The following is a 27,520-nucleotide window of genomic DNA, read 5'->3' as shown; positions in this document are numbered from 1 at the left end:
TAAAGGAATTTTATCTTAAGCATACAATAAGGTTAGTCTTATCATTCTTAATATCATCTGAACCTAAACAAGTATTATCTTATCCTAAATTACCATCATATCTGAGACACCTTATATAGTACAGCCCATTTCAATTAAACAATAGGGACTCCAACCCTTTGTTATATAAATCAGGGACTCAAACCATCGATTCTTCTGCCCTATAAAATTTAGGTTCTTTAGATTCGCAGAGAAATTGTGAGAAACAATTAAATACGTTTTTCTCACCTTTTTTCTGTGCAAATCCCACTTTTTTCTGACACCATTTGTTAGGTCCATCTACCTGACCAGACCTTAGAGCAGGTACCTTCTTTTACTCGACCCGGGGAGATTCATCACGCAGCTGCTATATGCTTCTGGTCTAAGATATGATAGTTACGAGCTCGGAGAAGCAAAGATTCAATACACACAAGGTGGTTGAGTTCTTTCCTCTGTTTAATATGTGGTCACGGTAGTTCTTTTATACCCAAGACAAGGACAATACATCGTGTGTCAATTTCATACATCTGTTACAAACTGAGTTCCCATGTATAGATCATACATCTAAAATGACATATACCATCTGGCCTAAATTGGTGGAAATAGGGATAAAAGGTCAATAACTACTAATGGGGTCAGAAACAAGACTAGTGGTCTTGTTTCTTATAATCTTATTTCTTATGTAATAGATATCCTGGGACAGCTGGTCCAAAGCTGAAATACTTTTACCATTTGGTCTTTGAGAGAAAAAAGCTTGACACATATTTATTTTAACCTGTTCAGTCCCTGAAAAGAACAGAGCTGACAGATACAGTTTTTAACCTTACAGATGGCATGTTCTTTGTTGTTTTGGGAGCCGCCTTCTTGGTGAACGTAATGGTAGCGGGTCACCCAACCGCCTGATCCATCCTTGAAGAGCTCCTTATCCATTGATATCAGGAATTCTCCATCTTCCATTGATGGTGTTTGCTTGTCGTCGTCCCTTGTTGTCTGGAACACAGTACACCCTAGGTAAACGGTGCATTTCTCTTGCTCGAGAACGTCTCCACATATTTTGGTGATACGCCTTTGTGTCTCTTTGTTAACTGCCCTCAGGAGGTTGTTTCTTTCCTGAACATGACAAAGAACAGTTATGGGGTTCGTTGCACTGTTTGTGGACCTTGGACACTCAGGATGTCCCTACTGAGCAGCAGCAAGATCTTGGTGCCTTGTTCTACCGGTGTGATGTAGTTGGCTATTCCTCTGAGGTGTGGATGATGGCGTGCCACGTCTGGTGTGGGAATCTCGTCCCTATACCCTCCCCCCCCCTTCCGAGACATCCGTGTGCAAAAGATATAAAGTCGAGCTAACGCCCTATCTCTCCTCCCCCCCCCCCCACCTGTTCCCTCTCCCTTCCCTTACTCAGTCGGGTCCACCAAGTGGTCTAGAGGCCTCGCTGCTCCCGGCGATGCCCTACTCTTAAGGGGGGAAAAAAAGGAAACATTTTATCTTAGGCAATGCTTATACTTTGTTATGTTGTTTGACTGTTTTTGCCAAATAAATATGTTAGGGGGAAAAAAAAAGATCCAGTTGCTGTGTGTAAGAAATGAAGACCAGTGTAAGGAGAACCATTTAGGATACACTCCATTTCATACATCAAAAAACTAACACATTTTAGCAGCAGAATGTATGAGTATATTTTTAAGCAGCAGTGTTTTCAAATATGTTTAAACTTTATGCATTAAATCAGACAGGATCTGCTGTCCTGCAAAGACTCAGAGGTGGGCTTATGGCTACAAGATCAAAGGGACATTTGTGCTAGAGGTGTGATCCCTTTTTTGTTAGCAGGAAAGGCTAAATGAAGCAACGATATCCTCAATTCAAAGGGTCCCTGTAACCTAGCCCATACTTAGTGGCATGGAGCCAGTGGGGGGCGGGGGGGGGGTTGAATAGTGAATGAGGAAAGATGGTTGTTTGGGCACATGCTCTCTCACTGTTCTGAAGCCAGAGAGCCCAGGTGTTGCCAACCAGGGATAAAATTCCAATGCCACTGGTTGGAGGGCAAGCTGTGGGACTGCCTCTCCTACAGGGTATAAGACAGCTAGCCCCATCCCAGAACTCTGTCTGATGTGGTTCCATCTAAGTTCCATCTTGTAAGAAATTCCCAGAATTCCAAGCTCTAAGTAAGTCGTCTTAATTTCTCATAGGCTAAGTGTCCAGATACAAGACTCCAGCAGAAAGAGGCGACTTGAAGGAAAAGTTGCCTGGATTATGTGGCTGTTTGTTTTGCAACTAGGAAAGATTAGTTTTGTGTCCGAGTTTCCAAAGTCAGTGTGTCTTTCTTCTGTATATTGAGTAATATTGTGTGTCTGCCAATTTAAGTGAATAAATTACAATTGATTTCATCACTCGTTTTGCTCAATGAAATGATCCTGGTAATTAAGGTGTTAAAAGCTTGGTCTCCCGTGACAGGCTTTTTTAAACCACCGATAAAGGGGGAAACATGGTCATTTAGCCAACTGAAATGTATATCACTGAAGCTAATTGTCATCTCCTGAATCCATCCAATTATAATATAATCTTTCTTGATCCAACTAAGAACTTTAAAGATCTGATTTCTACTGCTGTGGGGAATGGCACCATGAGTATCAAAGAAGCAAGTATTTGAGGGTGGCACACCCTCGGATCCCAACGATATTCTTTTTACTTAAAGTGCACAAAAATCTACTTTGCCCACCAGGTCGACCTATAGTGTCGGGCATCGGGGGAGTGTGTGAGAACATCTGCACCTTCATCGATGCCTATCTCCAACCTCATGTAGTAAGTCTTCTGTCATGGAACAAGAACTACATTTCTGACTCACCCCCCTCTCTCCTTTGCAGCTTCTGCCTGTCAGATCTTATTCCCAGCTGCATGGAATTTGCACACACATACTGTGCCTGTGTAACATGCAACATTATTGCTACATGTTGTAGTTCCCTCAGACATTTTGTGAGTTGCCTTAGCAGCCCCAGCCTTTCTCCCAAATGGGCTAGTCTGCTTTCTCCCCCTCTGCTCTGCCCACAGATGGTCTGTCCCCAGGCTATCTTGCCTCCCAGCATACATTGGGACTTCCTTTCCACCATACCTCTGGACGAGTAAGTACCTTGCTGTAACTCCTGTACTGGTACTGTAGGATTATCTTTTCACCTACCTTTACTACCAATCACACACAGAGAGACTTTATCCCAACACCTATACCTCTACACAAGTCACTGTTTTTACCTGCTTTCTACAAATAAAGTAAAGAAAAGAAACAGACCTTGTCGTGCTTGGAAAGAGGGCCGAGTTGACACTATGAGCTAAATCATCTTACACATGACCTCTGGCTTCCAGAATAGTGAAAAGATATTGTGTGCCTTACAGACACTTACAGGAGCTGCTACTCCAGACTCCATGATAAAACAGAGCAGTCTCTGCAGACAAAAAAAAGCACCAAGTAGCTCAAACTGCACACAGCCTGCAGCCTTAACAGACAAGCAGCAGCTTTCACTGCACAGCAGCTTTGCAGAAAAACAGTGCTTCTTACACAAAACCTAACTGCCTTTCTCTGTCTGAGTTCACCCTCTGCACGACCCCATAGTGAGGAGCCACCATCTCACCTACCCCTGCGCACGTCCCCACGGCTAGTGCCATCAAGGGCCACGCCACCGGACATCCGCCAAGACACGGGTCAGAGCCACCGGACACCTGTGACTACAGCTACCCCCACGCTAAACGCTGCAGGACACCGCTCGGCATCATCTGAGACAGTCGCCCATCGCTGACACAGGTAACAGACCGCATGCCACACGCACTGGCTAAAGGCCTACACACACCTACAGCATGGCAGAACTCAAAGCCTCTCCAGACATCACGCAGGAGAGCGATCACTCAGACACAGAGACCGCTGCGCAACTGCAACAGGCACAGGCAGAGGCAAGGCCCAAACGGACAGTCACACTGACACAAAAGGCCCGCGAAAAATATGAGACTGACATTGAAGCGCACCGCGCTAAATTAGAGTTGGCCTGGAACACTACCATACTTGGAATACGCAATGTCGCCGGCGCTGGCAATTCTGTACAACAGCTCGAGCAGGCAATAACTCAATTAAAGATAGACCACTTATGCTACCAAGGGCTGTCAGAGGCATACGTCACTTACCTGGCCAGGGCTAACACCGGTAAAAGCCTGCAAGAAAGGGACTTACAGCACAATATTGACTTGACACGTGACAGCTGCGTGCGAACCGCCATAGCAGACGCCCAAAGCGAGAGAAAAGAGCTCCTCCTGGAGACCGCATCGCAGCGCTCAAACACATCCAGGCACTCATCAAGGTCAGCAAGATCAGCGCAATCTAACGCGTCCAGCGCAAGCGCTAACGCTACCAAGGCGCGAGCCACCGCAGAGGCCGCACGTGCCAGAGCCGAATATAGTCGCAGAGAGGCAGCCATAAGAACAGGAAGAGTGCGCATAGAAGAGGAGGAACAGACACCCGCCGCCACTGCTGCCGCTAATGCCGCTACGCGTAGGAAAGCCGAATTTGATGCGGAACTAGAGGCACTTGATCAAGAGAAGGAAGCCGCTGCCGCCATAGCCCAAGCTGAAGTCCTAGAAGCAGCCACGCAACAGGCCGGCGGGGAGCAACCGTGCAGGTGAAAAGCCTCAGTGGATCCAGCCCAGCGCACTGAAGACTACGTAAGGAGCCTCTTCAGTGTAAACACCAGCGCACTATCTCAACACGGATGGAGTGACTCCACAGACAACGAAGACTTGCTAGGCCCACGAGGAGAAGATGCTGTTCCTTCAATGGTACATGCTGCCTGGGATAGCCACAGCCGCAACAGTGATCCACACGCCAGCGCGCACACAGATGCACTAAAACAGGCTCGCAATCCAGGTACACCCACATGGGAGAGAACAGCCCCTCACACTGGCCAGCAGCCATCACGCGTCCACGCCAAGGAAGAGGCGACCTCACGGACCCTCCCAGCAACTACCTCAGAACGGGACAAACACGCCGATGTCTCAGGCCTGAAAGACATAGCCAAGTACATGATCCAGCGTGACCTGGTGCAAGCAGGGCTCATCAGCTTCGACGACCGCCCTGAGAACTACTGGATGTGGAAGTTCACATTCAAAGACGCAATCCACAGCTTGGACTTCTCAGCAAGGGAAGAGCTCAACCTGCTATTCAAGTTCCTGGGGAACGAATCCAGGGAGCACGCGAAGAGACTTCGGGCGGCGAACGCGCACCAACCCCAAGTAGGTCTTGACCTAGTGTGGGAAAGGCTAGAAGAGTCCTACGGCAGCCCCGAAGCAGTCGAGGATTCGCTCTTCAAAAGAGTCGACAGCTTCCCCAAGATCACAACTAAAGACTACTGGAAGTTGCGAGAGCTCGGAGACCTGCTGCAAGAACTGGACTTCGCAAGGAAAGACCATTCCTTAATAGGTCTCAACGCCCTAGACTCAGCTCGTGGAGTGAGACCCATCCTGGAGAAGCTACCCTTCAACCTCCAAGAAAAATGGATCTCACAAGGTTCCAAATACAAAAGGGAGAAGCAAGTCGTCTACCCCCCATTCTCATTCTTCGTGAGCTTCATCCGCGAAGCGGCAAGGACAAGGAACGATCCCAGTTTCATCTTAGGTGCGCAAACCACACACAGTGCAAGCAGCCTGAGGAATGAGAGACCCGTGGCGAGATACGGTAACACTCAAAAACCCATCTCGGTCCGCAGGACGGACGTGCCTCCCACGACCCAAACTACTCCCGATCAGTCGGTCGCCGGAGACAAGAAACCAAGGGACCTTAACAAAGAATGCCCTATACACAGAAGGCCGCATCCACTTAATGAGTGTATCGGATTCAGAATGAAACCCATAGAGGAGCGAAAGAACTTACTCAGGGAATGGGGAGCTTGTTTCAAATGTTGTGCTTCCACAACTCATTTATTCAAAGACTGTAAAGAAGAAATCAAATGTACGGTGTGCGAAAGTGACAAGCACGTGACATCGTTACCCCCAGAGGCGTCTCGACACCCCACCAACTCAACAACCCATCCTCCGTAGCGGAGCATGGCGGGGAGGAAGGAGAGCCAACATCCGTCACATCTCAGCGCACTGAGGTATGCGGAAAAGGTGGTGACAAAATGTCCTGCTCCAAAATATGCCTTGTCGCAGTGCACCCCCAGGGTCAACCTGAGAAGGCTATTCGGATGTATGCAATCCTCGACGACCAGAGCAACCGATCATTGGCGAAGACGGAGTTCTTCAACTTGTTCAACATACAAGACAATGCCTCACCCTACACCCTCAGAACCTGTGCAGGGTCAACTGAGTCAACAGGGAGAAGAGCAAGCGGTTACATCATATGTTCAGTGGATAACAGAGTGAAGATAGCTCTTCCCACAATCATCGAGTGCAACCACATGGCCACAAACAGGGACGAGATTCCCACACCAGACGTGGCCTGCCATTACCCCAACCTCAAAGGAATAGCCAACCACATCCGGCCGATAGAACAAGGCGCCAAGATCTTGCTGCTGCTCGGCAGGGACAGCATGAGGGTACATAAAGTCCGTAAACAGCATAACGGACCCCACAACGCGCCATACGCCCAAAGACTTGACCTAGGATGGGTGATAGTAGGCAACGCGTGCACCAAGAGCACGGGCAAGACTATGTTGACGCCCGCAGAACGGTGGTGACAGAATGTGGACACATCTCTCTCTAAACCATGTCCTGGCCATCTCCAAGTGACCGAAGGGCCAAGTGAAGAGAAAAACAAGGTCATACCCCTGAGATCAACAAAAACATCCTCGCATCGGGGGGATGTGACAATGGTTTGGGATGCTCAGCAGTCCAGACAGCTAATTACGATGAGTCGATTCCACCGAGGGAAGAAAGTAACCTCCCAAAGGTGACCGACAAAGGGATCGCCCAAAAGGCAATAAACGATCAAACAGTCCTCTCGCGAGCAATGGCACGACTAAGATGTACAGTTGTTCCTCTCCACAGAGTATCAAGTGACAAAGCAACCAGCTGCCACGGCTGGCATAGCCGCAAAAGATTGCGCCCACAGGTGAAGCCACAGTGTCAAAAAGACTGTCCTCTCACACGTCTAAAAAGAGACAGCCACAGAGACATTTCATAAAGGGATTTACTAGGACAAAAGAGACTGTTCTTCGTTACGTCCAGGGAGACAATAACCTCCCGATGGCAGTCAACAAAGAGACACAAAGGCGTTTCACCAAACTACGTGGAGATGTTCTCGTGCAAAAGAAATGCACCGATGACCTACGGTGCACAGCGTTCCAAACAAGGGACGGCAAACAAACACCATCGAGGGAAGATAGAGGATTCCCGAGGTTAACAGTCAAAGAGCTCTCTAAAGACGGACTAGGCAGTTGGGTGAACCCGCTACCATTCCGTTTACCAAGAAGGCGCTTCCCAAACAATGGAGAACATGCCATCTCTAGGTTCACTTCGCACCTCTGCGACCTACAAAGGGAACCAGAGACCAAAAACAACTTTGTGGCCTTCATCCAGAAGATATTCCTTACCGGCCACGCAAAGCCAGCACCTCTAATGGAGGAAGGTGAAGAATGCTGGTACCTCCAATCATCTGGGGCCTGCCACCTTCAGGTACCCGATCAAATCCGGGTAGTGTTCAGCCCCAGCACTCAGCTTCAGGGAGTCTCACTGAACGACGCCCTCTTTACTGGACTAGATTCGACAACCAGTCTCCCAGGAGTGTTGTTCCGCTTCCGCAAGGAGCCAAAAGCCATCTCCTTCTGCCAAACGCCAGGTGATAGAGCAACAGGCTACCACGACTGGCATACCTACAAGGGGATGCATTCTGTGGGTAAAACTACAGAGTCAAAAAGACTGTTCTCTCACAAGGCTAAAAGGAAACAGTGCCAGAGACCTTTACACAAAGACATTGTGGTGCAACCAGCAAACCTGGAGCTGTGCATCCACCCTGCATCCTTTGCCAAAGAACCTTGACCAAGGGACCTTGATACCAGTGATACCGGCCGGTGTCACATCGCTATGTGGACATGGACTCTTGCATCGTTTGAGAATGTGATGTTATCTTTGTTATGCATTGCACATATGTTCCACATAGTCTGTTATATAGTGGTATCTACAGATACCAGACGGGGAGTGTCATGGCACAAGAACTACATTTCTGACTCACCCCCCTCTCTCCTTTGCAGCTTCTGCCTGTCAGATCTTATTCCCAGCTGCATGGAATTTGCACACACATACTGTGCCTGTGTAACATGCAACATTATTGCTACATGTTGTAGTTCCCTCAGACATTCTGTGAGTTGCCATAGCAGCCCCAGCCTTTCTCTCAAATGGGCTAGTCTGCTTTCTCCCCCTCTGCTCTGCCCACAGATGGTCTGTCCCCAGGCTATCTTGCCTCCCAGCATACATTGGGACTTCCTTTCCACCATACCTCTGGACGAGTGAGTACCTTGCTGTAACCCCTGTACTGGTACTGTTGGATTATCTTTTCACCTACCTTTACTACCAATCACACACAGAGAGACTTTATCCCAAGACCTATACTTCTAGACAAGTGACTGTTTTTACCTGCTTTCTACAAATAAAGTAAAGAAAAGAAACAGACCTTGTCGTGCTTGGAAAAGAGGGCCGAGTTGACACTATCTGTGCTAAATCATCTTACACGTGACCTTTGCTTCCAGAATATCTTCCTTCATTTGTTAGGGATACTACAGATGTGTTAAGAATTCAAGATATTGTGGTATCTAAGCGGAACCTCTTGGTGACGTGACGTGGAGTCCCTATACTCTAACATAGCTCATGGGGATGGTATTGCAGCTACAGAATATTTTTTGAACATGTAGAATGCAGACACTAAAGGTACATGTGACATGGTCATTCTCTTCCTCTCCATCTTAACCCATAATTATTTTTTGTTTAAGTCAAAATATTATTTACAAATCAAGGGGACAGCGACGGGGAGCAAAATGTGCCCCATCGTATGCCAACCTCTTTTGGGCTGGTGGGAGAGAGGTTTTTTTTCTGACTAAATGACCTGCCACAATCGTCATATGCCCCTCTGGATCCGGTACATAGATGACGTCCTCTTCCTGTGGGAGGGGGGCGTCGCCAAATGTATCGGATTCATAGGGGTATTAAACAGGAATGACCTTAATATTCACCCGACACACAACATCTCTGATGCTCAGGTATCTTTTTTGGACCTCTACATCAGTATCACTATAGATCTAAAAATGGAGACAGATGTGTACAGGAAGAGCACAGCCACTAATAACCTGCCACATTTTGATAGCAACCCCCGGTGCCCATGAAGAGGGGGATACCGGTTGGACAGCTATATCTCCTCAAACGCAATTGTTCTAGCCCCACTTTGTTTTCCAGCAGAGCTAGAGAACTGCTAGGATTATTCTTGGAGAGAGGATATAGCCATAGGTCCTTTAAGAAAACTTGGCATAAGGTTAGGCACCAAGACCGTGAGCAACTTCCTATCCCCAAAGTGAGGCCAATCGGCACTGGTACACCTGCACCAGCTCGGTTTATTTCCACTTTCCATAAACACTGGGAGGAACTAAGAACTGTCATTCAGCGGCACTGGGGTTTTTTATAGGAAGACCAGAGCCGGTTACATGCCATCGGACTGAGAGTCCTGATGACTGCTCGCAGGGCATCTAACCTGAGAGACCAACTAGTTCATATTCACTTCCAGCAAAATTCCATTATTAAAATCCCATTACAGGCACATTTCATGGTGGAAAGTGCAATGCTGTGGATTTATTTCCAAGAAAAAAATCTTTTCTAACAGCAGTGGCACAAAAAACTGCGCAGTAATGGATATTTTCAATTGTAACTCTAGGGGACTGATCTATGCCTTTATCCTGCCCCTGTCACCTTCTTTATGTTGGGGTGACCTCACGGGAATTAAAGGTGCGGGTTCTAGAACACGCTGGGAATATTCGTAATGCCGGTTGGGGTTTATCCAGGGCAAAAAAACTCACCAGCGTGGCAGGACATTTTCATTCTCAGCATGCAGGATCCACAAGGGGTCTTCAGGCCTGGGGGTTGGAAAAGGTGTCATTGGGTAATAGGGGGAGTAACATCGAAACTCCGCTATTACGCCATGAATGCACATGGATTTTAAATTTGGATATGGTTTTTCCCAAAGGACTTAATGAGGATATGAGTTACTGTATGCATCCTTCCTTTGATGTCTGTTTTAGAGTAACAATACTTTGTGTGGTATTCTTTTGATACTTTGTGGTTGGTTCTTTCCTTCAGATATCTGCTCTGTAGCTGCTCATTATTTTTTAAACTGTTTTTTAGGCGTACTCTAGCTTGCTTCTGTGAAATCTGATTGAAAGGTTTTCTTTCCCCTCCATGTGTTAATTTAATTCTTTATTAGATGTAATTATCTCTAATCCTTTTCATGCATAGTGTATATAGTTTGCTTTTTTTCTTCTTTATTTATTAGTGTTGTTGCAATCCCATGTGTTACAGGACGATCTCTGATACTAATTACTTGCTTTCTCTATGTATTCTCTCACACCATAGACACACGCTTTCCCCTCCACCGAGTGATGTCATCCACTCACTACTTAAATCAGTATAGGAGGAATCAGCTGACACGCCCCTGACACGCCACTTCTGGCGAAACGCAGCGGTGGGCGTCTTCCACGATCGTCTCCTGACATAGACCATTGTATTCAGGCACCCCCCCCTCGGCACCCGGCTTCATATTGGACACTTCTTTTTGGCACAGCATGGCGAACCGCAGTGACTATGGATCTACTTTGGGCAACATCATCAAGCAGTGATAGTGATCACAGCGGTAACTTATGCAGTACTGCAGTGCATCTCAGCCCATTGTTTTACCAGCACCTTGATATGCAATCGTGCAATGGTAAAACTCTGTGTCTAGCCTTTTATATGTCATGTTTTCAATCCAGTACCCTCAGACCAGGTAGCAACTGGTTAAACATCTTCTTTGACCTCAGAAGATGTAATTTTTCTCTAGCAGGACAGTTTCCTCATTGAATGTGGGTGCTAAGAGATACCTTGTCCGGCCATTCTGTCCAGGCACCACAGGTATTTCTGGAATCTCAGATTATAATTGTAAGAGTACCTTCTGGGAATTGATATATTATATATCATTGTTACTCTTTAGGACATCTGGCTCAGCCATTTGCACCAATTTTAGCAAGAAGACTGTGTTTCCACTTGGTAGCAATTAGACACCACTTTGGAAGTTAATATCACACAATGCTGCATTTCAACAAACCCTCTGCTTACTTTTAGCTGCATCGTTGTATTGTTAGTTGATACTTATAGAGTATGCTCTGGGAATAGTGATGTGATACTGTTAGGAAATGATATGGTGTATCCGTTATATGCTCCACTTTCATTATTGCTGCAGTCCCATGAAGGACATATCTTTGTATAGCATGCAGCCATCTGTTTGCATTATACCCTGATTGCCCTACTTTCACTGCAGTTCTTTACCCCAAAGCCAGCGGTGCCTTTTAGTTGGGTGTGAGAGTGTTCTGCTATCTGCTCCCTTTCCCAGCACCGGGATAGCCGTGTGGCCTGCCTTTGATAATTTGATAGTTAGTTTAGCTCTATTGTGGCTAGACTACATATACACATATGTCATTATTACATTAACATATATTTACATTTTTGGAACAATCAGGTTTATTATGTGCATTAGAGAAGGTCCATTAAATGTTTTTTAGTGTTTTTATCTTTGTCTGTCATTAACTTCCCCGTCCATTGTTTAATGAATAAAGGAATTATTTTGTACCCACCTTCACGAGTGCCCCAGCTTGGAGTTTCTGTAGGTCTTGTCCTGTGGGACCTATCATTTCCTCTTGTATGTTATATATGAGTAATTACTTTGCCTGGTTTGACACGCATGCGCATCGCAGCATTAGAGTAGTTGCACCTTCCCCCCTTCTTGGGGATTTAGCGAGAAGGACTTCACATTCAATCCGAATTTCCAGTCTGAAAAAAAGAAAGAGGCATCCCTTTTTTTTCTCTCGACATGGGTTTATTAAATGAGTGATTTTAATCCCTGCTCACTCAGCACACTACAAGACGTGCGCACACTCGTCACTCATTCCTAGCGGCCAATGGTAGTGTTCTGTATTAGGTGGCATACTCTAATATTTATTTCGGGGTGGGAGGGGTTTCAAATGATTCTGATGAACTGATTCTGTACAGTTTATCAATGACACCTTTTTTATTTATTTTATGAAGGACTAGCTGAGAGACCCGGCGTTGCCTGGGAGTCACACTGTCCCCCCTCCCTCACACACTGTCCCCCCTCCCTCACACACTGTCACCCCCCCACACACACTGTCCCCCTCACCCACACACACACTGTCCCCCTCACCCACACACACACTGTCCCCCCTCTCCCCTCCACACACACTGTCCTCCCCTACACACACACACACACACACACACACACACACACACACACACACACACACACACACACACACACACACACACACACACACACACACACACACACACACACACACACACACACACACTGTCCCCCCCTCCCCTCCACCCACACTGTCCCCACCTCCCCCACACCCACACTGTCCCCACCTCCCCCACACACACACTGTCCCCCCCACACACACACACTGTCCCCCCCCCCCCCCACACACACTGTCCCCCCCTCCCCCACACACACTGTCCCCCCCTCCCCCACACACACACTGTCCCTCCCCCGGCGCCCGCTTGGTCCCCCGTGACTCGCGCGCCCCCCCCACCCCGTGTCCTCCAGAGGAGGAGCGTGCGGGCCGGTTCCGATGGTGTTTGGCGGGAGATGTGTAGCGTGCGGTGTCCGGAGGAGCGTGCGGGCCGGTGCCGATGGTGTTTGGCGGGAGATCTGTGGTGTGCGGTGGCCTTCGGAGGAGCTCCGTGTGGGCCGGTGCCGATGGTGTTTGGCGCATAAAGTCAGTACCTAGCATAGGTGTGTTTGTTTGTTGGTGGCGTTCCGGCGTGGTAGAGGTGAAGTGGAGGGGTGTTGGCAGTGTAGTCCGCGGCCCGTAGAGGGGCTTCGGTAGCGGGAGATGTGTGGCGTGCGGTGTCCTCCGGGGGGGGGGTGGGGTTGGTGTTGTGTGAATGTCTGTAATGTTGCAGTGGTGAAACCAATGTTGATATAGTTTGGTGTGTAGGTGATTGTGCGGTGTTGGTGTGAATGTGTGTAAAGATTCTGTACCTGATTCCGCAGTTCTGTGGTAGCAGGCTGTGAGGGTTTTCTGGGTTCAGAGCTGTGAAGCGTGGCCCCAGAGCAGTGAGGGGTAGGTGCTGTGAAGCGTGGTGGGACAGTGTGGCAGTGGTAGCTCAGTGAGGGGTGGGACAGTGTGGCAGTGGTGTTGGACGCAGGCCAATGAGAGTCAGTGAGGGGTGGGACAGTGTGGCATTGGTGTTGGCCGCAGGCCAATGAGAGGTGTGTGGGGCCGGGCATGGCCTGAGGCGGAGTGACAGGCCAAAGGTGCAATGCGATTGGCCCTAGGGACGCAGACATACAGTGCTTTCAGAAATATATAGTAGATTGATTTTGCCAAACTAACCTTATTTGTTTCTTTGAGGAGGTAAGTAGGAATTTAGACCAGGGTAATGCAGTTGATGTGGTCTTCTTAGATTTTGCAAAGGCTTTTGATACGGTTTCACACAAGAGGTTGGTGTACAAAATAAAGAAAATTGGACTCAGTAATAATATATGCACCTGGATTGAAAACTGGTTAAAGGACAGACAATGATGTTCATTAATGACCTTGAGGTTGGGATCGAGAGCAAAGTCTCCATCTTTGCTGATGATACTAAATTGTGTAAGGTAATAGAATCAGAGCAGGATGTAATTTCTCTTCAGAAGGACTTGGAGAGACTGGAAATGTGGGCAGGTAAATGGCAAATGAGGTTTAATACAGATAAATGTAAGGTTATGCATTTGGGATGCAAGAATAAAAAGGCGACTTACAAATTAAATGGAGATATATTGGGGGGAATCCTTGATGGAGAAGGATTTAGGAGTGCTTGTAGACAGCAGGCTTAGCAATAGTGCCCAATGTCATGCAGTAGCTGCAAAGGCAAACAAGATCTTATCTTGCATCAAATGGGCAATGGATGGAAGGGAAGTAAACATAATTATGCCCCTTTACAAAGCATTAGCAAGACCATGCCTTGAATATGGAGTACAATTTTGGGCACCAATCCTTAGAAAAGACATTATGGAACTAGAGAGAGTGCAGAGAAGAGCCACCAAATTAATAAAGGGGATGGACATTCTAACTTATGAGGAGAGGCTAGCTAAATTAGATTTATTTACATTAGAAAAGAGGCGTCTAAGAGGGGATATGATAACTATATACAAATATATTCAGGGACAATACAAGGAGCTTTCAAAAGAACTATTCATCCCACGGGCAGTACAAAGGACTAGGGGCCATCCCTTAAGGTTGGAGGAAAGAAAATTTCACCAGCAACAAAGGAAAGGGTTCTTTACAGTAAGGGCAGTTAAAATGTGGAATTCATTACCCATGGAGACTGTGATGGCAGATACAATAGATTTGTTCAAAAATAGGTTGGACATCTTTTTAGATGGGAAAGGTATACAGGGATATACCAAATAAGTATACATGGGAAGGATGTTGATCCAGGGATTCATCCGACTGCCAATTCTTGGAGTCAGGAAGGAATTAATTTTTCCCCTTAATGGGGTTTTTTGTTTGCCTTCCTCTGGATCAATAAGTAAGTATAGATATAGAATACAGTATCTGTTGTCTAAATTTAGCATAGGTTGAACTTGATGGACGTACGTCTTTTTTCAACCTCATCTACTATGTAACTATGTAACTATGAAATGGCCAAATAACTTTAGCTATAGTACTACTGTAAGTGTATAGACAGTTAAACCATGAACACACCAAATAGTATATTTAAAGAATGAACATTTTTATTTGTACAGGATAATAAAGGAAAAAGGAATAATACAAAAATACAACGTATATACCTGTAGTTTTACAGTTATATATAGTTAGACAGTAGTTATACTTTATAGACAGTAGTTAAATACTTTAATGTGTGCACACAGTACAGTATGTGACAAATACTTTAATGCCCTAATCCTGGTGACATTTTTCTTTCTTTCAGAGATGCAGCACTTTAGGTTTTTGGGTGTGTGGGTGTTTTTGTTTTTTTGGGGGGGGTTTCAGGGGAAGGGAATTCACATGCATGTCAGTGGCGGTGTGTGAGATGCAGAACTACAGGAAGGGGGGGTGGCTGTGTGTGTGCAGGTCAGTGGCTGTGTGAGTGTGTATACTGTAGAAGTCAGTGGCTGTGCGAGTGTGCAGGTCAGTGGCTGTGCAGGTCTGTCTGTGCAGGTCACTGGCTGTGTGAGTGTCTATGCAGGTCAGTGGCTGTGCAGGTCAGTGGCTGTGTGTGTGTGTGTCTGTGCAGGTCAGTGGCTGTGTGTATGTGTCTGTGCAGGTCAGTGGCTGTGTGTGTCTGCACAGGTCAGTGGCTGTGCGAGTCTCTGCACAGGTCAGTGGCTGTGTGAGTCTGTGCAGGTCATTGGCTGTGTGAGTCTGTGCAGGTCAGTGGCTGTGGGAGTGTGTGTGTGTGTCTGTGCAGGTCGGTGTGTGTAATGTGTGCACACAGTACAGTATGTGACAAATACTTTAATGCCCTAATCCTGGTGACATTTTTCTTTCTTTCAGAGATGCAGCACTTTAGGTTTTTGGGTGTGTGGGTGTTTTTGTTTTTTTGGGGGGGGTTTCAGGGGAAGGGAATTCACATGCATGTCAGTGGCGGTGTGTGAGATGCAGAACTACAGGAAGGGGGGGTGGCTGTGTGTGTGCAGGTCAGTGGCTGTGTGAGTGTGTATACTGTAGAAGTCAGTGGCTGTGCGAGTGTGCAGGTCAGTGGCTGTGCAGGTCTGTCTGTGCAGGTCACTGGCTGTGTGAGTGTCTATGCAGGTCAGTGGCTGTGCAGGTCAGTGGCTGTGTGTGTGTGTGTCTGTGCAGGTCAGTGGCTGTGTGTATGTGTCTGTGCAGGTCAGTGGCTGTGTGTGTCTGCACAGGTCAGTGGCTGTGCGAGTCTCTGCACAGGTCAGTGGCTGTGTGAGTCTGTGCAGGTCATTGGCTGTGTGAGTCTGTGCAGGTCAGTGGCTGTGGGAGTGTGTGTGTGTGTCTGTGCAGGTCGGTGTGTGCAGGTCTGTCTGTGTGGTTGTCTGTGCAGGTCAGTGACTGTGTGTGTCTGTGTAGGTCAATGGCTGTGTGTCTGTGCAAGTCAGAGAGAATGGGCGGGGAGTAGAGAGAATGGAGGAGGGGGCAGAGAGAATGAGGGGGGAGAGAATGGAGGAGGGGAATAAGAGAGAGAGAGAGAGAGAGAATGGAGAAGTGGAGGAAGAGAGAGAGTGAGAGAATGGGGGAGGGAAGGGAGAGAATGGGTGGGAAGGGGGAGGAAAAGGAGAGACTGGGGGTGGAGAGGGATAATGGGGAAGGAAATGGAGGGAATAGGGGAGAGAGAGAATGGGGGAGGGAGAGAGACTGGGGGAGGGGGGAAGAGAATGAGGGGAAGGGCGAGAGAACAGGAGTGAGGGTGAGGGAAAATGGGGGTGGTGAGGGATAGAGACAATGGGGGGAAGGTAGAGAGAGAATGGAAAGAGGTAGAATGAATAATACAGCATCAATGGTGACAGATAAATATACATAGTTACATAGTATAGCCTGGCCTTCGACAGCTATTGCTAATTCTGGGCCTTTCCTCTGTCAGTCCTGTTTGTACAGGCAGTGGAAAGGTTAATTCCTTCAGTTGGCCTGTTTGTGCATTTTAGCTCTGAGTATGTAGCAATATTCAGGGGCGGGCCTGGCAACATGAGGTATGTCAATCAAAGGGGTGGATATGGGTTGGAACGCCCCCTGCTGTGTGTGGGCCAATCTGTATCCAGCTTTGTATTGTAATGATTCAAAGTTAGAGACACTCCCCTGAGATGTCCACATTGGGATATACCTCCTAAAATAAGTTATCAGTTAGGATGAGGAGTTAGTCTGAGAAGAGATATTGAGTAGAGCTGATAGAGAAGCCTTCTCTCCCTCTTACCCCACCTGGGTAAGGAGGGAGGGGAGTTACAGACATGTACATGCAGAAGTAGCAGCAGCCAGAGGAGTACAGACATGTACATGCAGGAGCAGCAGCACCCAGAGGAGCACAGACGTGTACATGCAGGAGCAGCAGCACCCAGAGGAGCACAGACATGTACATGCAGGAGCAAAAGCACCCAGATAAGCACAGACATGTACATGCAGGAGCAGCAGCACCCAGAGGAATACAGACATGTACATGCAGGGGCAGCAGCACCCAGAGGAGCACAGACGTGTACATGCAGGAGCAGCAGCACCCAGAGGAGCACAGACATGTACATGCAGAAGCCGCAGCACGCAGAGGAGCGCTGACATGTACATGCAGGAGCCGCAGCACCCAGAGGAGCGCAGACATGTACATGCAGGAGCAGCAGCACCCAGAGGAGCGCAGAAATGTACATGCAGGAGCAGCACCCAGAGGAGCACAGACATGTACATGCAGGAGCAGCAGCACCCAGAGGAGCACAGACATGTACATGCAGGAGCCGCAGCACCCAGAGGAGCACAGACATGTACATGCAGGAGCAGCAGCACCCAGAGGAGCACAGACATGTACATGCAGGAGCAGCAGCACCCAGAGGAGCACAGACATGTACATGCAGGAGCAACAGCACCCAGAGGAGCACAGACATGTACATGCAGGAGCAGCAGCACCCAGAGGAGCGCAGACATGTACATGCAGGAGAAGCAGCACCCAGAGGAGCGCAGACATGTACATGCAGGAGCAGCAGCACCCAGAGGAGCACAGACATGTACATGCAGGAGCAGCAGCTCTCCCAGCACCCAGAGGAGCACAGACATGCACATGCAGGAGCAGCACCCAGAGGAGCACAGACATGTACATGCAGGAGCAGCAGCACCCAGAGGAGCACAGACATGTACATGCAGGAGCAGCAGCTCTCCCAGCACCCAGAGTGGCACAGACATGCACATGCAGGAGCAGCACCCAGAGGAGCACAGACATGTACATGCAGGAGCAGCAGCACCCAGAGGAGCACAGACGTGTACATGCAGGAGCAGCAGCACCCAGAGGAGCACAGACGTGTACATGCAGGAGCAGCAGCACCCAGAGGAGCACAGACGTGTACATGCAGGAGCAGCAGCACCCAGAGGAGCGCAGACGTGTACATGCAGGAGCAGCAGCACCCAGAGGAGCGCAGACGTGTACATGCAGCAGCAGCAGCACCCAGAGGAGCGCAGACGTGTACATGCAGGAGCAGCAGCACCCAGAGGAGCGCAGACGTGTACATGCAGGAGCAGCAGCACGCAGAGGAGCACAGACATGTACATGCAGGAGCAGCAGCACCCAGAGGAGCACAGACATGTACATGCAGGAGCAGCAGCACCCAGAGGAGCACAGACATGTACATGCAGGAGCAGCAGCTCTCCCAGCACCCAGAGGAGCACAGACATGCACATGCAGGAGCAGCACCCAGAGGAGCACAGACATGTACATGCAGGAGCAGCAGCACCCAGAGGAGCACAGACATGTACATGCAGGAGCAGCAGCACCCAGAGGAGCACAGACATGTACATGCAGGAGCAGCAGCACCCAGAGGAGCACAGACATGTACATGCAGGAGCAGCAGCTCTCCCAGCACCCAGAGTGGCACAGACATGCACATGCAGGAGCAGCAGCACCCAGAGGAGCACAGACATGTACATGCAGGAGCAGCAGCACCCAGAGGAGCACAGACGTGTACATGCAGGAGCAGCAGCACCCAGAGGAGCACAGACGTGTACATGCAGGAGCAGCAGCACCCAGAGGAGCACAGACGTGTACATGCAGGAGCAGCAGCACCCAGAGGAGCACAGACGTGTACATGCAGGAGCAGCAGCACCCAGAGGAGCACAGACATGTACATGCAGGAGCAGCAGCTCTCCCAGCACCCAGAGGAGCACAGACATGCACATGCAGGAGCAGCACCCAGAGGAGCACAGACATGTACATGCAGGAGCAGCAGCACCCAGAGGAGCACAGACATGTACATGCAGGAGCAGCAGCACCCAGAGGAGCACAGACATGTACATGCAGGAGCAGCAGCACCCAGAGGAGCACAGACATGTACATGCAGGAGCAGCAGCTCTCCCAGCACCCAGAGTGGCACAGACATGCACATGCAGGAGCAGCAGCACCCAGAGGAGCACAGACATGTACATGCAGGAGCAGCAGCACCCAGAGGAGCACAGACGTGTACATGCAGGAGCAGCAGCACCCAGAGGAGCACAGACGTGTACATGCAGGAGCAGCAGCACCCAGAGGAGCACAGACGTGTACATGCAGGAGCAGCAGCACCCAGAGGAGCACAGACGTGTACATGCAGGAGCAGCAGCACCCAGAGGAGCACGGACGTGTACATGCAGGAGCAGCAGCACCCAGAGGAGCGCGGACGTGTACATGCAGGAGCAGCAGCACCCAGAGGAGCGCAGACATGTACATGCAGGAGCAGCAGCACCCAGAGGAGCACAGACATGTACATGCAGGAGCAGCAGCACCCAGAGGAGCGCAGACATGTACATGCAGGAGCAGCAGCACCCAGAGGAGCGCAGACGTGTACATGCAGGAGCAGCAGCACCCAGAGGAGCACAGACGTGTACATGCAGGAGCAGCAGCACCCAGAGGAGCACAGACGTGTACATGCAGGAGCAGCAGCACCCAGAGGAGCACAGACATGTACATGCAGGAGCAGCAGCACCCAGAGGAGCAGACATGTACATGCAGGAGCAGCAGCTCTCCCAGCACAGTGCCTGGGGAATGTTACTGTGCTGCTGCTGCTGTGTGTCACTGCCTCTGTATCCTGTGTATAAAACTACAACTCCCAGCATGCCTCAGTGTGAGCATGCGCAGCAGCACACAGGGCTGTGACCCGGATGTAGCAGCCAGTGACACAGGGAGGATATGGATACAGGTAACCCTGCAATATACTCACATATCAGCTGTACCCCTCTATATGTGTCTCTTACATACATGTGTATGGGAGCTGCAGCCTGGCACAGACACTAATGTGCTGGGGGGGATACAGGGGGTAATCACAGGGAGCAGCAAGGAGCAGGTAACCCTGCAATATACTCACATATCAGCTGTACCCCTCTATATGTGTCTCTTACATACATGTGTATGGGAGCTGCAGCCTGGCACAGACACTAATGTGCTGGGGGGATACAGGGGGTAATCACAGGGAGCAGCAAGGAGCAGGTAACCCTGCAATATACTCACATATCAGCTGTACCCCTCTATATGTGTCTCTTACATACATGTGTATGGGAGCTGCAGCCTGGCACAGACACTAATGTGCTGGGGGGATACAGGGGGTAATCACAGGGAGCAGCAAGGAGCAGGTAACCCTGCAATATACTCACATATCAGCTGTACCCCTCTATATGTGTCTCTTACATACATGTGTATGGGAGCTGCAGCCTGGCACAGACACTAATGTGCTGGGGGGATACAGGGGGTAATCACAGGGAGCAGCAAGGAGCAGGTAACCCTGCAATATACTCACATATCAGCTGTACCCCTCTATATGTGTCTCTTACATACATGTGTATGGGAGCTGCAGCCTGACACAGACACTAATGTGCTGGGGGGGATACAGGGGGTAATCACAGGGAGCAGCAAGGAGCAGGTAATCCTGCAATATACTCACATATCAGCTGTACCCCTCTATATGTGTCTCTTACATACATGTGTATGGGAGCTGCAGCCTGGCACAGACACTAATGTGCTGGGGGGATACAGGGGGTAATCACAGGGAGCAGCAAGGAGCAGGTAATCCTGCAATATACTCACATATCAGCTGTACCCCTCTATATGTGTCTCTTACATACATGTGTATGGGAGCTGCAGCCTGGCACAGACACTAATGTGCTGGGGGGATACAGGGGGTAATCACAGGGAGCAGCAAGGAGCAGGTAATCCTGCAATATACTCACATATCAGCTGTACCCCTCTATATGTGTCTCTTACATACATGTGTATGGGAGCTGCAGCCTGGCACAGACACTAATGTGCTGGTGGGATACAGGGGGTAATCACAGGGAGCAGCAAGGAGCAGGTAACCCTGCAATATACTCACATATCAGCTGTACCCCTCTATATGTGTCTCTTACATACATGTGTATGGGAGCTGCAGCCTGGCACAGACACTAATGTGCTGGGGGGGATACAGGGGGTAATCACAGGCAGCAGCAAGGAGCAGGTAATCCTGCAATATACTCACATATCAGCTGTACCCCTCTATATGTGTCTCTTACATACATGTGTATGGGAGCTGCAGCCTGGCACAGACACTAATGTGCTGGGGGGGATACAGGGGGTAATCACAGGGAGCAGCAAGGAGCAGGTAATCCTGCAATATACTCACATATCAGCTGTACCCCTCTATATGTGTCTCTTACATACATGTGTATGGGAGCTGCAGCCTGGCACAGACACTAATGTGCTGGGGGGGATACAGGGGGTAATCACAGGGAGCAGCAAGGAGCAGGTAATCCTGCAATATACTCACATATCAGCTGTACCCCTCTATATGTGTCTCTTACATACATGTGTATGGGAGCTGCAGCCTGGCACAGACACTAATGTGCTGGGGGGGATACAGGGGGTAATCACAGGGAGCAGCAAGGAGCAGGTAACCCTGCAATATACTCACATATCAGCTGTACCCCTCTATATGTATCTCTTACATACATGTGTATGGGAGCTGCAGCCTGGCACAGACACTAATGTGCTGGGGGGGATACAGGGGGTAATCACAGGGAGCAGCAAGGAGCAGGTAACCCTGCAATATACTCACATATCAGCTGTACCCCTCTATATGTGTCTCTTACATACATGTGTATGGGAGCTGCAGCCTGGCACAGACACTAATGTGCTGGGGGGGATACAGGGGGTAATCACAGGGAGCAGCAAGGAGCAGGTAATCCTGCTATATACTCACATATCAGCTGTACCCCTCTATATGTGTCTCTTACATACATGTGTATGGGAGCTGCAGCCTGGCACAGACACTAATGTGCTGGGGGGATACAGAGGGTAATCACAGGGAGCAGCAAGGAGCAGGTAACCCTGCAATATACTCACATATCAGCTGTACCCCTCTATATGTGTCTCTTACATACATGTGTATGGGAGCTGCAGCCTGGCACAGACACTAATGTGCTGGGGGGATACAGGGGGTAATCACAGGGAGCAGCAAGGAGCAGGTAACCCTGCAATATACTCACATATCAGCTGTACCCCTCTATATGTGTCTCTTACATACATGTGTATGGGAGCTGCAGCCTGGCACAGACACTAATGTGCTGGGGGGATACAGGGGGTAATCACAGGGAGCAGCAAGGAGCAGGTAATCCTGCAATATACTCACATATCAGCTGTACCCCTCTATATGTGTCTCTTACATACATGTGTATGGGAGCTGCAGCCTGGCACAGACACTAATGTGCTGGGGGGGGGGATACAGGGAGTAATCACAGGCAGCAGCAAGGAGCAGGTAACCCTGCAATATACTCACATATCAGCTGTACCCCTCTATATGTGTCTCTTACATACATGTGTATGGGAGCTGCAGCCTGGCACAGACACTAATGTGCTGGGGGGGATACAGGGGGTAATCACAGGCAGCAGCAAGGAGCAGGTAACCCTGCAATATACTCACATATCAGCTGTACCCCTCTATATGTGTCTCTTACATACATGTGTATGGGAGCTGCAGCCTGGCACAGACACTAATGTGCTGGGGGGGATACAGGGGGTAATCACAGGGAGCAGCAAGGAGCAGGTAACCCTGCAATATACTCACATATCAGCTGTACCCCTCTATATGTGTCTCTTACATACATGTGTATGGGGGCTGCAGCCTGGCACAGACACTAATGTGCTGGGGGGATACAGGGGGTAATCACAGGGAGCAGCAAGGAGCAGGTAACCCTGCAATATACTCACATATCAGCTGTACCCCTCTATATGTGTCTCTTACATACATGTGTATGGGAGCTGCAGCCAGGCACAGACACTAATGTGCTGGGGGGATACAGGGGGTAATCACAGGGAGCAGCAAGGAGCAGGTAATCCTGCAATATACTCACATATCAGCTGTACCCCTCTATATGTGTCTCTTACATACATGTGTATGGGGGCTGCAGCCTGGCACAGACACTAATGTGCTGGGGGGATACAGGGGGTAATCACAGGGAGCAGCAAGGAGCAGGTAACCCTGCAATATACTCACATATCAGCTGTACCCCTCTATATGTGTCTCTTACATACATGTGTATGGGAGCTGCAGCCTGGCACAGACACTAATGTGCTGGGGGGGGATACAGGGGGTAATCACAGGGAGCAGCAAGGAGCAGGTAATCCTGCAATATACTCACATATCAGCTGTACCCCTCTATATGTGTCTCTTACATACATGTGTATGGGAGCTGCAGCCTGGCACAGACACTAATGTGCTGGGGGGGATACAGGGGGTAATCACAGGGAGCAGCAAGGAGCAGGTAATCCTGCAATATACTCACATATCAGCTGTACCCCTCTATATGTGTCTCTTACATACATGTGTATGGGAGCTGCAGCCTGGCACAGACACTAATGTGCTGGGGGGGATACAGGGGGTAATCACAGGGAGCAGCAAGGAGCAGGTAACCCTGCAATATACTCACATATCAGCTGTACCCCTCTATATGTGTCTCTTACATACATGTGTATGGGAGCTGCAGCCTGGCACAGACACTAATGTGCTGGGGGGGATACAGGGGTAATCACAGGGAGCAGCAAGGAGCAGGTAACCCTGCAATATACTCACATATCAGCTGTACCCCTCTATATGTGTCTCTTACATACATGTGTATGGGAGCTGCAGCCTGGCACAGACACTAATGTGCTGGGGGGGATACAGGGGGTAATCACAGGGAGCAGCAAGGAGCAGGTAACCCTGCAATATACTCACATATCAGCTGTACCCCTCTATATGTGTCTCTTACATACATGTGTATGGGAGCTGCAGCCTGGCACAGACACTAATGTGCTGGGGGGATACAGGGGGTAATCACAGGGAGCAGCAAGGAGCAGGTAACCCTGCAATATACTCACATATCAGCTGTACCCCTCTATATGTGTCTCTTACATACATGTGTATGGGAGCTGCAGCCTGGCACAGACACTAATGTGCTGGGGGGATACAGGGGGTAATCACAGGGAGCAGCAAGTAGCAGGTAATCCTGCAATATACTCACATATCAGCTGTACCCCTCTATATGTGTCTCTTACATACATGTGTATGGGAGCTGCAGCCTGGCACAGACACTAATGTGCTGGGGGGGATACAGGGGGTAATCACAGGGAGCAGCAAGGAGCAGGTAACCCTGCAATATACTCACATATCAGCTGTACCCCTCTATATGTGTCTCTTACATACATGTGTATGGGAGCTGCAGCCTGGCACAGACACTAATGTGCTGGGGGGGATACAGGGGGTAATCACAGGCAGCAGCAAGGAGCAGGTAACCCTGCAAAATACTCACATATCAGCTGTACCCCTCTATATGTGTCTCTTACATACATGTGTATGGGAGCTGCAGCCTGGCACAGACACTAATGTGCTGGGGGGGATACAGGGGGTAATCACAGGGAGCAGCAAGGAGCAGGTAATCCTGCAATATACTCACATATCAGCTGTACCCCTCTATATGTGTCTCTTACATACATGTGTATGGGAGCTGCAGCCTGGCACAGACACTAATGTGCTGGGGGGGATACAGGGGGTAATCACAGGGAGCAGCAAGGAGCAGGTAACCCTGCAATATACTCACATATCAGCTGTACCCCTCTATATGTGTCTCTTACATACATGTGTATGGGAGCTGCAGCCTGGCACAGACACTAATGTGCTGGGGGGATACAGGGGGTAATCACAGGCAGCAGCAAGGAGCAGGTAATCCTGCAATATACTCACATATCAGCTGTACCCCTCTATATGTGTCTCTTACATACATGTGTATGGGAGCTGCAGCCTGGCACAGACACTAATGTGTTGGGGGGATACAGGGGGTAATCACAGGCAGCAGCAAGGAGCAGGTAATCCTGCAATATACTCACATATCAGCTGTACCCCTCTATATGTGTCTCTTACATACATGTGTATGGGAGCTGCAGCCTGGCACAGACATTAATGTGCTGGGGGGATACAGGGGGTAATCACAGGCAGCAGCAAGGAGCAGGTAACCCTGCAATATACTCACATATCAGCTGTACCCCTCTATATGTGTCTCTTACATACATGTGTATGGGAGCTGCAGCCTGGCACAGACACTAATGTGCTGGGGGGATACAGGGGGTAATCAGGCAGCAGCAAGGAGCAGGTAACCCTGCAATATACTCACATATCAGCTGTACCCCTCTATATGTGTCTCTTACATACATGTGTATGGGAGCTGCAGCCTGGCACAGACACTAATGTGCTGGGGGGGATACAGGGGGTAATCACAGGGAGCAGCAAGGAGCAGGTAACCCTGCAATATACTCACATATCAGCTGTACCCCCCTATATGTGTATCTTACATACATGTGTATGGGAGCTGCAGCCTGGCACAGACACTAATGTGCTGGGGGGATACAGGGGTAATCACAGGGAGCAGCAAGGAGCAGGTAACCCTGCAATATACTCACATATCAGCTGTACCCCTCTATATGTGTCTCTTACATACATGTGTATGGGAGCTGCAGCCTGGCACAGGCACTAATGTGCTGGGGGGGATACAGGGGGTAATCACAGGGAGCAGCAAGGAGCAGGTAATCCTGCAATATACTCACATATCAGCTGTACCCCTCTATATGTGTCTCTTACATACATGTGTATGGGAGCTGCAGCCTGGCACAGACACTAATGTGCTGGGGGGGATACAGGGGGTAATCACAGGGAGCAGCAAGGAGCAGGTAACCCTGCAATATACTCACATATCAGCTGTACCCCTCTATATGTGTCTCTTACATACATGTGTATGGGAGCTGCAGCCTGGCACAGACACTAATGTGCTGGGGGGATACAGGGGGTAATCACAGGGAGCAGCAAGGAGCAGGTAACCCTGCAATATACTCACATATCAGCTGTACCCCTCTATATGTGTCTCTTACATACATGTGTATGGGAGCTGCAGCCTGGCACAGACACTAATGTGCTGGGGGGATACAGGGGGTAATCACAGGGAGCAGCAAGGAGCAGGTAATCCTGCAATATACTCACATATCAGCTGTACCCCTCTATATGTGTCTCTTACATACATGTGTATGGGAGCTGCAGCCTGACACAGACACTAATGTGCTGGGGGGGATACAGGGGGTAATCACAGGGAGCAGCAAGGAGCAGGTAACCCTGCAATATACTCACATATCGGCTGTACCCCTCTATATGTGTCTCTTACATACATGTGTATGGGAGCTGCAGCCTGGCACAGACACTAATGTGCTGGGGGGGATACAGGGGGTAATCACAGGGAGCAGCAAGGAGCAGGTAACCCTGCAATATACTCACATATCAGCTGTACCCCTCTATATGTGTCTCTTACATACATGTGTACGGGAGCTGCAGCCTGACACAGACACTAATGTGCTGGGGGGATACAGGGGGTAATCACAGGGAGCAGCAAGAAGCAGGTAATCCTGCAATATACTCACATATCAGCTGTACCCCTCTATATGTGTCTCTTACATACATGTGTATGGGAGCTGCAGCCTGGCACAGACACTAATGTGCTGGGGGGATACAGGGGGTAATCACAGGGAGCAGCAAGGAGCAGGTAATCCTGCAATATACTCACATATCAGCTGTACCCCTCTATATGTGTCTCTTACATACATGTGTATGGGAGCTGCAGCCTGGCACAGACACTAATGTGCTGGGGGGATACAGGAAGTAATCACAGGGAGCAGCAAGGAGCAGGTAATCCTGCAATATACTCACATATCAGCTGTACCCCTCTATGTGTGTCTCTTACATAGATGTGTATGGGAGCTGCAGCCTGGCACAGACACTAATGTGCTGGGGGGGATACAGGGGGTAATCACAGGGAGCAGCAAGGAGCAGGTAACCCTGCAATATACTCACATATCAGCTGTACCCCTCTATATGTGTCTCTTACATACATGTGTATGGGAGCTGCAGCCTGGCACAGACACTAATGTGCTGGGGGGGATACAGGGGGTAATCACAGGGAGCAGCAAGGAGCAGGTAACCCTGCAATATACTCACATATCAGCTGTACCCCTCTATATGTGTCTCTTACATACATGTGTATGGGAGCTGCAGCCT

The 27,520-nt window shown here is 49.3% G+C and overlaps 1 protein-coding gene and 1 long non-coding RNA gene across 10 annotated transcripts in view; one reads left to right on the top strand and one right to left on the bottom strand.

Annotated features, from left to right (window-relative positions):
- LOC142492497 (uncharacterized) overlaps positions 1-27,520 on the top strand; it is a 229,331-nt gene that overhangs the window by 95,133 nt on the left and 106,678 nt on the right. The window lies entirely within an intron of this gene.
- On the bottom strand, positions 68-12,090 carry LOC142492515 (uncharacterized). The gene is made up of 3 exons (XR_012800831.1): positions 11,853-12,090; positions 10,047-10,103; positions 68-1,128 (listed from the first exon to the last, which is right to left on the bottom strand). It is a non-coding gene; the product is annotated as an uncharacterized LOC142492515 (long non-coding RNA).

The sequence above is a fragment of the Ascaphus truei genome, chromosome 4 (genome assembly GCF_040206685.1).
Source record: "Ascaphus truei isolate aAscTru1 chromosome 4, aAscTru1.hap1, whole genome shotgun sequence".
NCBI lineage: Eukaryota > Metazoa > Chordata > Amphibia > Anura > Ascaphidae > Ascaphus > Ascaphus truei.
The sequence above is the reverse complement of the archived record's forward strand: the minus strand, read 5'-3'. Positions and strand labels throughout refer to the sequence as shown.